The sequence below is a fragment of the Vulpes vulpes genome, chromosome 3, assembly GCF_048418805.1.
Source record: "Vulpes vulpes isolate BD-2025 chromosome 3, VulVul3, whole genome shotgun sequence".
In the NCBI taxonomy this organism is placed as follows: Eukaryota; Metazoa; Chordata; class Mammalia; order Carnivora; family Canidae; genus Vulpes; species Vulpes vulpes.
In genome coordinates this window covers 8,924,328-8,936,419 of record NC_132782.1, presented here as the reverse complement: position 1 = coordinate 8,936,419, position 12,092 = coordinate 8,924,328, and the positions used below count along the sequence as shown (strand labels likewise).

The following is a 12,092-nucleotide window of genomic DNA, read 5'->3' as shown; positions in this document are numbered from 1 at the left end:
TTGAACATCACAGGGAAACAATAACCCAGGGAAGAGTGAGGTTTTACTAAGGGAAGGATGCAAAGGAAAATGTTAAAGAGCTTGAAGAAGGAAGAAAGCATCCTTTGGTTGCAGCGAGAATTCTTAAAGGCGTTGTGGAGTGGTTAAATAAATTAAGAGTGGGGAGAGGTGAAGGACAAGAATTACTAGGGATTTTACAGAACATTCAGAAGATTTGGAAGATGATTATCAGTAAGATGTAGAGAGAATCTAAGAAAGTTGCTCTTGTGATGCGGATAGAGATGAACAGAAGTAGGAGGCATGACATCAGCACTGAAGTTGCAGCACACAACAGTGATTGAAAACCAATGCATGGTTTGCCTCCCTATTTGGCTCAAGTCTAGTGCCCTGGAGCAATGGAGGATCTTGGGGGTGGCTGGTCATCCTAAACTTATTGTATACAATAATTTCGTGGAAAAAAATGCTTGATGTGATAGTTCTTATTTTATGTCGTTTGTTAAATGGACTCTGAAATAAAGATAAAATTGCAAAAAAAAAAAAAAAGTTCTTTCCCTCACTTCTTTTTATATACCGTTAGTGTTATACATATACCATACTTGAGAAATACTGACTTCCGTATACCCTGTCATATTCATAAAGTTTTGGGAAAGCACACTCCATGAGGTCAAGGGAGAGTAAAGAAGGCGGTTAATATCAGAGTGAAAAGTATGTAAAGAAATGAAGGGATCCCTGGGTGGCTCAGCGGTTTAGCGCCTACCTTTGGCCCAGGGTGTAATCCTGGAGTCCTGGGATCGAGTCCCATATCAGGCTCCTTGGATGGAACCTGCTTCTCCTTTTGCCTGTGTCTCTGCCTTTCTCTCTATGTCTCTCATCAATTAAAAAAAAAATCTTAAAAAAAAGAGTGTCTCTCATGAATAAATAAACAAAATCTTTAAAAATATATAAACATATAAATAAATAAAAATAACTAATTCTGTTTCTCCCCAAATTTCTCTTTATTTAGAGCCAACATAACTTTTTATCAAAAGACATGGATAATACATTTATAATTTGTTTTAAAATTTCGTGTCCTTATTTAAAATCTAAATGAATTTTAAAATTCTCAGTTCAATTCACCTATACAAAAAGTGGGATTTTGTTTGTTGGTTTTTACATTCAATAGTGATAAGAAGATGAAAGAACACAATCATAATTTGAGATAACTTTGAAAATATTTTTCCAAGACTATTTCAATTCAGTTATGTTCTTACATAACTAAGGAAAGAAAGAAAGAATTTAGGAATTTAGAATAGATATCCAAATTGTGAACAAAATCCACAGACCTTTTCTCATTTTCCATATTGCATTTCTGGAAACAGAATATACTTTCAAAGGTAATTAGACTTGATAAAAATTATGAGTTGAGTAAAACCTGAAAGAAAAATAGAAGTAAAAGATTAGGAGGAGGAATTCGGCAATTTATTTTATGTTCTGTCCATAACCAAGAGATATTCAAAATATTTAACTTCTGCAGATGTGAACCAGTCATTGCTGTGGCCATGCTATGACAAACTTTAACCCCTAATTTCTGGGTGTCCTTTGAGAAGGGCTGGGAAGCTAGATAATCCAGAAGAACATTTAGGGAATTTACAGCTGAATATTTTTCTGACTGTTAAGTATTCTTTTCTATATTTAACAACGAGTGCATATATTCTACTGCATACTAGCTACAAAACGATACTGTCCTATTATCACCGAACATCTTTTATAAAAAGATGCTATGCTCTGTGTATGGAATAACTACCCATATTCTATAGTTATATGAAATATTATATGGATATGGAATATACAATCCCCTATACAAATTCCCTTTACTACCTGTTAGTCTGTAGAATTTCAATGGTTTTTCTTTTCTGTGTCTCATTCTTCTCACCAAATGTCACAAGGCAGTGGGTTGCAGGGGGAAAAGCATGTAATTAGAATTAGACTTGGATTCACATCCCAATTGACTACAAACTAAGTATAATTTTGGACAAATTATTTAACCTCTTTCTTATTCAACTGCATCTTCTGTGAAATGGGGTTCATGAAGTTTAGAGACAAAGAACAGAAGACACCCAGGGCAGCATCTGCTGTGTTGGCAGTTACTCAATAAATGGTAACTATTGCTACTGCTTTGAGAATTGGAAGGAGATTGCTAACACAGGTGTTCTTTACCTGGGGTTTATCCATAGTTGACCTTATGATGTTCAAGAATTCCCTAAAATTGCAAGTAAAACAGATGATATGTGATATATACTCCTCTGGGGAAAGAGTCCATAGTGTTTGTAAATTTCTTAAAAGCTGTCTTAAATTTAAAACAGTTAAGAAGAAAAAAATGATTGAAGAAAACCTGATAGAAAAAGAAAAAAGGAATAACATGGAAAAGGAAAAAGATGAATAACAGGGGAGTAAGGACAGCAGCTGAGCAGGGACTCATAACTTGAAACGGGGAAACTAACATGAGGAATTTGCAGAGAAAGGAACATTGATATGGTTGTGGAATGAAAGTAGAGTTGTCAGAAGGGAGTTGATAAGGTCAGATAGAATTAATAAAGCCAGGTAGGAAACATGGAAGCTTTGTTAATGGGATCTGCAGTAAGGGCATCGATTCTTAGCAGATTCCTGGGAAGCTATTATTTTCCAAATTGCTTCCTTTTTATCTTTCCTTGATGTTAAAATCCATTTACATAGTTCAGTTTACTGTATTATATATTTTACATTGATATTCCCACACAATTGTGCGACATTTAAGCCATCTCATCACTGTTACATTGTCGTATTGTCTGGGTGTTACTTATTTTCAATAACTGATATGCTCAATAACTGGTTTGATGAAGCCCATTCAGAGCTCTTTCCTATGCAGGTTAAACGTTTCAATTTGCATTTCAATTTCTGTTCTCTCTGACAGTTGATTATTTGATTCTCTGGAACATCTTCAGAGTAGGCAAAAAAAGTTAAATGATGGTTTTCTGGAAGAGCAATCTAGTCAGTTCTCTATTAAGGAGAATTTAGTGATAATCAAAATTATGTGTTACTGAGAGTAAAGTAAATTAGAAAAATTCTATTTGAATTTATTGTCACTAGTAAATCATTAAAAATTGTCATCAAAATAGGATAAGACTAGATATGGAAGAAAAAAACACAACACAGAAATGTCCATGAAACAATAGCAAGCAACATTTCTGTAAGCATAATACTTTCTCCCAAAAGTATAAAATGAAGTTATATGAGGAGTCCTGGCATCAGTATTAGACAATATACTTTCTGAAAATATGTGTTCAACAAATATCCACTGCATGTCCTACTCTCTGCCAAGGACAGAGCTTATAGGAATCATATTTTAACTTCACAACAACTCATTTACGGATTTTACAGATGAGTAAATGACAGGTTTAAGGTTATGACATATCCAAGGCTATTCAATCACAATCACTATTTACCAAGTGCCTGACATGTGCCTGTACTTCCATTTGCTATCTTTAATTCTCAAATATAAATGTAACAGAAGCTTTTATTGTTATTATTTATATTGAGAAAAGAAATTTAAGGCCTAAATAACCTACAAGTTATTTAGATTAAATAAGAAGTTAAATAATCTACATAGATAGATGTTATACAAGAATTTGTTTCTCTTGACCTCCAGTTCAATACTCTTTCTGCTATGTTATATTAATTCATTTATTTGTTCTCAGAACAAATATTAATTGTGTACATAATATTTACCAAGCATTTTGTTACATGCTATACCTTCCATCATGGTGAGCAAAATAGTTGTGGTCCTTGATCTAATGGAATTTATAGAGTACTATGCAAAACAGATTTTGACAACCAAGCAAACAAGGACTATAAAGAAAAGAGAACAGCTTATTGAGAGTAAATTAAGGAGATGATCAGAGAAGATCTCTGTAAGAGTCAACTAGAAGAGAAAAAGACTATTCCAGCCAGATGGCAGAGCATGTATAAAGGCTCTGAAATAGGAAAGAGACTGGATTTATTAACTCCAAATAAACACAAAGATCAAAGACTTCTTTATTTTTTGCACATAGGATGAAATGTACTTATTAAATAAAGGGATTGCATAAATTGACTCGTATATCAAGTATCTACCATCAATTTAATTTATCTGAAAACAAATAGGCTTACTTGAAAATAGTAATATGCAATATATGTATTAGGAATATAGAAATATGGATTATATATATTCCATAGTGAACGAGTGTGAGGTGTACAGTGAATACATTTTAACTCGGTTATCAGGTTTTACATGGAAAATCAGAATTTCAGTACAACCAATTTCTTTAAAATTCTTTTAGAATTTTATTTAAATTCAATTTGCCAGGCACTTGGGTGGCTCATTGGTTGAGCATCTATCTTTGGCTCAGGTTGTGATCCTGGGGTCCTGGGATCGAGTCCTGCATCAGGCTCCTTGCAGAGAGCCTGCTTCTCCCTCTGCCTATGTCTCTGCCTCTCTCTCTGTGTCTCACATGAATAAATAAAGTCTTTTTTAAAAATAAATAAATAAATAAATAAATAAATAAATAAATAAATAAATATAAATTCAATTTGCCAACATATAGTGTAACATCCATTGCTCGTCTCATCATGTGCCCCCTTTAATGCACATTACCCAGTTACCCTATTTGTTCCACCTATCTCCCTTTCTGCAACAGTTTGTTTTCTATAGTTAGGAATGTCTCATGGTTTGTCTTCCTCTCTAATTTTTCCCTACTCATTTTTCCCCTATTTTTTTTTCTAAAAAACATACAACTATAATATAATTTTTAATAAATTTTTACTTACCTACAACCAAGACCACTTAGCATCAGGACCTATTATAACAGAATTTGCAGAGAACAAAGGAGATATGCTACACTAGCTTTTTGGAAACATCTTTTAGTAAGTACTAGATCGCTCTTGCTTTTTATTTCCTTTCTAAATCTGGAGTATCTCCTTCTTAGTAATACACAACCTTTATCCCATAAATTTATCAGATTTGCATTACCTGAAATAGCTTCTTATAGGATCATTTTTTAAATTACAATCTACAGATTGAGCCATCATGATATCAATAATCAATATTCATGGCCTACTCAGAATTCCATGATTTGGATGAGATGTTTAGATTCTCAAATAAATCAATCTTCATTATATACAATGACCTTTTATGTTCTTAAATACAAATAATAATATCTGAAAAAAAGTTAAAGATTCCCAAGTGTATTTTAATTTCCTCATTGAGTTTTGTTAAAGATACCATACCCCAGTTTCTGTTTAACATCTAGTTCGTCTTTTACAAACTTTTTTTTTCTTTATTATCTTTCCTTCAACTTTGAGTTCTCTACATTTCCAAGTTCTTGTCTCAAACAGCAACTTTTAGGCATTCTGGTAACCTTCTACAAGTGTAAGGGATTATAATTTATTTTGCTTTTACTAACAGGTAAAGATCCATAGGGTTCCCATTGATGAAGCCCTTCTCTCTGTGACCTGGTGCCAGCAGGAAGTAGAGACTGGACTGTAACAATGTATGTTTAGGGTACCAGGATCATAGTATTGTCACATTCAGTCTTGCCTGTGGGAAATGTCTTTCTTTTGGAATATGTTGAAAATAATTTTAGGTTGACATAGTTTCTTCAAAGTATTAATAAACCAAATCATTTTTTAAAAATTTTCTAAGATAGATCCCTTTGCCAAAGAAAAGTACTGTGTTATCATACAGAACTTTTTGTTAAGAATCATCAGGAAGCCAGTCATAAAGGAGACAAGACTACTGGTGTTTAAAGAATTAAGTCCTTGTCTCACTGTTAAATAGCTATAGGGCATGTAGGTTTTTATCTTCTCTTAGTCTTAATTTCTACCTACACAATCTGGAAGATTTTGTTAAATTTAAATCCACACCGCAATATCTTACAGCATTTTTTGGCTTGCCATCGTATAAGAAATAATTTTTAAAGTGAAAGAATTTTAAGTAGATTTAGCAGATAGAAAATTAGGGAGAATGTTGAACTCAACAGCATTATCAATCAATTGAACATAATTGACATCTAAAGAATGTTATATCCAACAGTAGCGGAATACACATTCTTCTTAAGCTTGCATAAAACATCCTCAAAGATAGACCACATTCTCAACCATAAAATACATCTTAAATGTTTTACAAGAATAAGAACTATACAGTTGTCTTCTCTTAGACCACCATGGAATTAAGCTAGAAATCAATAGCAGAAAGGTAGCTGAATAATCTCAAGATACTTGGAGATTAAATAAATATCATGGGTCAAGGATGAACTCTCTAGAGAAATAAAAAATAGTTTGAATTCAATGAAAATTTAATTCAAAGTTTGTAGGATTCAGAAAGTGTTGAGAGGGAAATTTCTATTATTGAATGTATACATTAAAAAAGAAGAAAGATATAACCAATAATCTAAACTTCTATCTTAGGAAACTAGAAAAAGAAGAGAAGAAAAGACAAGGGAAACCAAATCCAAAGTAAGCAGAAGAAAAGAATAAAAATTAGAGCAGAAGAATGGATGACTGAGTGGTTGAGCATCTGCCTTCAGCTTAGGCATGATCCTGAGGTCCTGGGATTGAGTCCTGCATCTGGCTCCCTGGAGGGAGCCTGCCTCTCCCTCTGCCTACATTTCTGCCTCTCTCTCTGTGTCTCTCATGAATAAATAAATAAAATCTTTAAAAAAATAAAATAAAAATTAGAGCAGACGTCAGTGGAGTTGAAAAAAAAAAGGAAATCCATAGAGAAAATCAACAAAACCTAAAGCTGGTTCTTCAAAAAGATCAATAAATCTAATAAGCCTTTAGCCAGGTTAACCAAGGGAAAAAAAAAAAAAAAAAGAGAAGACACAAATTACCAATAACAGAAATGAAGAGACAATATCACTAAAGATCCTATAGACATGAACAGGATAATAAAGGAACGTTATAAGCAACAGTACACCCAAAAATGTGATAATCTAGATGAAATGGACCTATTCCTTTAAAGACACAATCTACCAAAACTCACATAAGAAAAAATGGACAATAAGTCTATATCTATTTAAAAAATTGGACCAATAATTAATAAACTTCTAAGACAGAAAGCACTATGTGCAGGTAAGGAAATTCAATGAAGAAAATATATCTATTCTTTACAGTCTCTCTCAAAAGATTGAAGCAGAGGGAATGGGAATACCTCTAACTCAATCTGTGAGGGCAGCATTACCCTAATACCAAACCAAAGACATCACAAGAAAACCAGAGACCAATATATTTCATGAGCATAAAATATGTTCAAGAAAATACTAGCATTCTGCTTTGGACAATATATAAAAAGAATTACACACCAATCAATTGGGATTTATTCCAAATATGCAAGGCTAGTTCAAAAACTGAAAACAGATTAATGGAATCCATCACATTAATAGGCTAAAGAAGAAAAATCACATGACCATATCAATAGTTATGGAGAAAGCCTTTGACAAAATCCAATACGTATTCATGATAGAATGTTCTTATTTAAGTAGGAATTAGAGGATAACTTCCTCAATTTGATAAAATATTTACAAAATGAACTACAGATAACATTATTCTCAGTGGTAAAAAACTCAAAGCTATCTTACTAGGATCAGAACAGGCAAATATGTTCCCTCTCAATACTTCTTTTCAGTTAGGGAAGTCCTAACTAATGAAGTAAGAGAAAAATGGGAAGCAAGGGGTACCTGGGTGGCTCAGTAGGTTAAGCAACTGCCTTCAGCTCAGGTCATGATCTCAGGATCACAGGATCAAGTTCCTCCTTAGGCTCCCTGCTTAGCAGGGAGTCTGCTTCTCCCCCTCCCTCTGTTCTCTCTTTCTCTCTCTCTCTCCCTGAAATAAATAAGTCTTTCAAGAAAAGAAGGATAGGAAAATAAAGGTATACAGGTAGGGAAGGAAGAAATAAAACTGTTTTTGTTTGTAGATGACATTGTCTATGCAGAAAGTACAAGAGTTGACAAAAAACCTCTTATAACTAATAAGATATTACAGCATGATATACAGTAAGATATGAAACTGAAATACATTAGTCAGTCATTTTGGGGGCAGCCCAGGTGGCTCAGTGGTTTGGTGCGGCCTTCAGCCCAGGGTGTGATCTTGGAGACCGGGGATCAAGTCCCACGTCAGGCTCCCTGTATGGAGCCTGCTTGTGTCTCTGCCTCTCTCTCTCTCCCTCTCTCTCTCTCTCTCTTTCTCTCTTTGTCTCTCATGAATAAATAGATAAAATCTTTAAAAAAAAAAAGTCAGTCATTTTTCTATGTACCAGCAAGAAATGACAGGGATTTGAACCTTCCAATGCCATTTATGTTGGCACCCTCAGGAACAAACTATTTGGGTATAAATTAAAAAACCTCACAAAACAAACTAAACAGAGAGTTCTTTCAATGTTATAGATAGATTTTCCAATTCAATCTATAGATTCAGCATGATCTCAAAAAAATCTACAAAGTTATTTTGTAGATATTATTAAAAAGGCTCCAAAGTTTATGAGGAGAGGCAAAAGACCCAGAATAGCCAACATATTATTGACGAAGAACAAAGTCCGAGGACTGACACTACCCAATTTCAGGACTTGCTTATAGTAGATGAGAAAAGGTAGTCTTGATTAAAGAATAGACAAACAGATCAATAAGAGAGCCAAGAATTAGACCTATACAAATAGAATCAAGTGATCTTTGGCAAAGGAGTAGAGGTAATTCAATGGAGAAAATACTCTTTTCAACAAATGGAGCTAGAACAGCTGTACATCTACACACACACACACACACACACACACACACACACACACACACAATCTAGTCACAGAGCTTACCTTCTTTATAAAAATTAACCAAAAGAGATCACAGACCAAAATGTAAAAAAAATGGGGAATTCTTAAGATAACATTAGAGAACATCTAGATAACCTTGGGTTTGTTCATGACTTTTAAAATACAAAACCAAAAGCATGATGCATGAAGGAAATAATTGCTTAGTTGGATTTCACTAAAACTAAAATCTGCTCTGTGAAAGATATTGTCAAGAGAATGATTAGAGAAGCTACAGACTTAGAGAAAAACATTTGCAGAACAGGAGCACCTGGATGGCTCAGTGGTTGAGTGTCTATCTTTGGTCCAGGTCATGATCCCGGAGTCCTGGGATCAAGTCCCACATCAGGATCTCCGCAGGGAGTCTGCTTCTTCCTCTGCCTAAGTCTCTGCCTGTCTCTGTGTGTCTCTCATGAATAAATAAATAAAATCTTTTAAAAATTGCAGAAGAGGGCAGCCCTGGTGGTTCAGTGGTTTAGTGCCGCCTTCAGCCCAGGATGTGATCCTGGAGACCCGGGATCGAGTCCCACGTCGGGCTCCCTGCATGGAGCCTGCTTCTCCCTCTCTCTGTGTTTCTGCCTCTCTCTCTCTCTCTGTGTCTCTCATGAATGAATAAATAAAATCTTTTAAAAAATTGCAGAAGAAATATAGTAAGGGGCTATTATCCAAAATATGTAGGAATTCGTAAAACTCAACAATAAAACATAATCCAATAAAAAAGTGGGCAAAGATCTGAATGGACGCTTCACCTAGAAAATATAGAGATGGCAAATGAAAGACTCTCCACATCATATGACATTAAATAATTGCAAATTTAAACAACAAAAGAGTGTAAATATATACCTATTAAGTTGGTGAAAATCCAAAATAGTGATAACAGTAAATGCTGATGAGGATATGGAGCAATAAAAACTTTTATTTATTGCTGGAGGGAATGCAAAATGGCACACTCACTTTAGAAGACAGTTTGGAATTTTCTTACAAGACTAAACATATTATTACCATATGATGCAACAATCACACTCCTTAGTATTTATCTACATGAGTTCAATTTATGTCCACACAGAAACCAGCACATGGATATTTATAACAACTTTATTTATATTTACCAAGACTTGGAAGCAGCCAAGATGTCCTTCAGTAGGTGAATGGATAAATAAACTCGAGTACATCTATGCAGTGGAATATTATTCAACGCTAAAAAAAAATGAGCTATCAAACCATGAAAAGGCATAGAAGAATCCTAAAAGCATATTACTAAGTGAGAAAAAAAAACTAGACTAAAAAGTTTATGTACTGCGTGATTCCAGCTATGTGTCATTTTTGAAAAGACAATCCTATAGAAAAAGTAGAAAGATCATGGTTGCAAGAGGTTCAGGGGAAAGGAGGGATGAAAAGGCAGCACAGAGGGCTTTTAGGGCAATAAAACTTTTCTGTATATTGTGATGGTAGGTATATGTCATTATACATTTGTCACAACCCAGAAAATACAAAGCTAAGAATGAACCCACATGGAAACTATGGACTTTTGGGTGGTAATAAGATATCAATCAATCAGTGTAAGTTTATAGATTGTAACAAATGTACTGGTCTGGTATGAGGGGTTAGTAATGGGAGAGGCTGTGTCTATGTGGGCGTAAGGGAAATATGTCAACTCTAGTTTTTGCTCAATTTCATTGTGAACCTAAAGCTGCTCCAAAAAAATGTATATTTTAAAGAATTAGAAGTTGTATACAAGCATCCCTTTGTGTATTAGCAATCTGCTAGAGCTGCTCAACATCTTTTGAGAGGACACATGTCCTCCAAATTGCCAGTCTTCCCAGCTTATTTCTCATTTTTCTTACCTGTAGTCACTTGAATTTGTAACCCTTGAGCTTGATGATTAATCATCTCTAACATTTAGTGTTTCTTTTTAAGCTGGATCTAGCAGAATAAATCACTGAACCTTTCCTGTGTATTTTTCTACCCTCTCTTGATGCTCCATAATGAACATCCACATGCTTTGCCATTGATGCAATCTGTTCATTTATTGTTTGTTTTTTTGTTTGTTTTTTTGCCATGTCACCAAACATGGCAACAAAGATGCTGTGTCCTACTAACAGGCCTGGCTATAGTCTCAGAACAATGAAAAGGAAAAGAGATGATTTGTAGCCTTTATGCTCATCTTTCCTTCCTCATCATTATCACTAGAGTAATACCTTTTCACCCTTCTACAATGCCCTGTATGCTTTTAGTTTGTGATTTCTTTTCTCATAAAAATGATGGATATGAATGTAAGGGGAAGCTTTTGGCTTTTGGTTCTGCGGAGGCAAAGGTGCAACTGTCTTTGGTTGTCTGGAATCTGGGTTCGTCGGATACCAGCTGCCTCCACATTGCCACCTAAGTTCAACCCCGATGAGATCAACGTCACGTACCTGAGGTGCACTGGTAGTGAAGCCAGTGCCACATCTGTCCTGGCCCCAAAGGTCGGACTGCTGGGTCTGTCTCCAGAAAAATTTGGTGACAACATTGCCAAAGGCGACCAGTCTAAGGATTGTAGTGAAATTGATCATTCAGAACAGACAGACCCAGATTGAAGTGGTACCTTCTGCGTCTTTCCTGATTATTGAAACCCTCAAGGACCCACCAAGAGACAGAAAGAAGCAGAAAACATTAAGTGTAGTGGAAATACCACTTTTGATGAGACTGTCAACATGCCCGACAGATGTGGCCCTGATCTTTAGCCAGAGAACTCTTCAGAATCATTAAAGAGATCCTGGGGACTGCTCAGTCTGTGGATTGCAATATTGATGGCCACCACCCTCATGACATCATAGATGACATCAATGGTGGTGCAGTGGAATGCACAGCTAGTTAACTACAAAGGAAAATATTTCAGTAAAGGATCATTTGACAACCAAGAAAAACAAATGGAAAAGGAAAAAAAAAAAGGCAAGGGGAAGTCAAGCAGGAAGTGCAGCAAAAGAACTGAATGCAAAAGACTCACCTCTAAATTCCTTGTAAGCTGGATATTTCAAATATGTACATATAGACTATGTTATAGTCTGTATATTCTGTGTAGACTATTTTGTGGTCTAGTCAGTATAGAGTTTGTATAGAACTTATATAAAAAGATTGACCCTAAGGTTGCATAGAAACTTGAGTCAATGAATTTAATGTTTGTTTCTGTTTCCCCAGAGAAATTTGCCAAGAGCAAAACAGACATCATTTTAGATTTCCTAGAGTGTTTACAAAACTAAAATCC

General features: G+C 34.9%; 1 protein-coding gene and 1 long non-coding RNA gene across 5 annotated transcripts in view; one reads left to right on the top strand and one right to left on the bottom strand.

The window, feature by feature from the left end:
• The window catches only part of KCNH7 (potassium voltage-gated channel subfamily H member 7), a 471,528-nt gene that overhangs the window by 180,115 nt on the left and 279,321 nt on the right, over positions 1-12,092 (top strand). The window lies entirely within an intron of this gene.
• Positions 1,015-12,092, bottom strand: part of LOC112916464 (uncharacterized) — a 39,952-nt gene continuing 28,874 nt past the window's right edge. Inside the window, exon 3 of the long non-coding RNA XR_003234311.2 lies at positions 1,015-1,411. This is a non-coding gene — a long non-coding RNA (uncharacterized lncRNA). The remainder of the gene's footprint in view (positions 1,412-12,092) is intronic.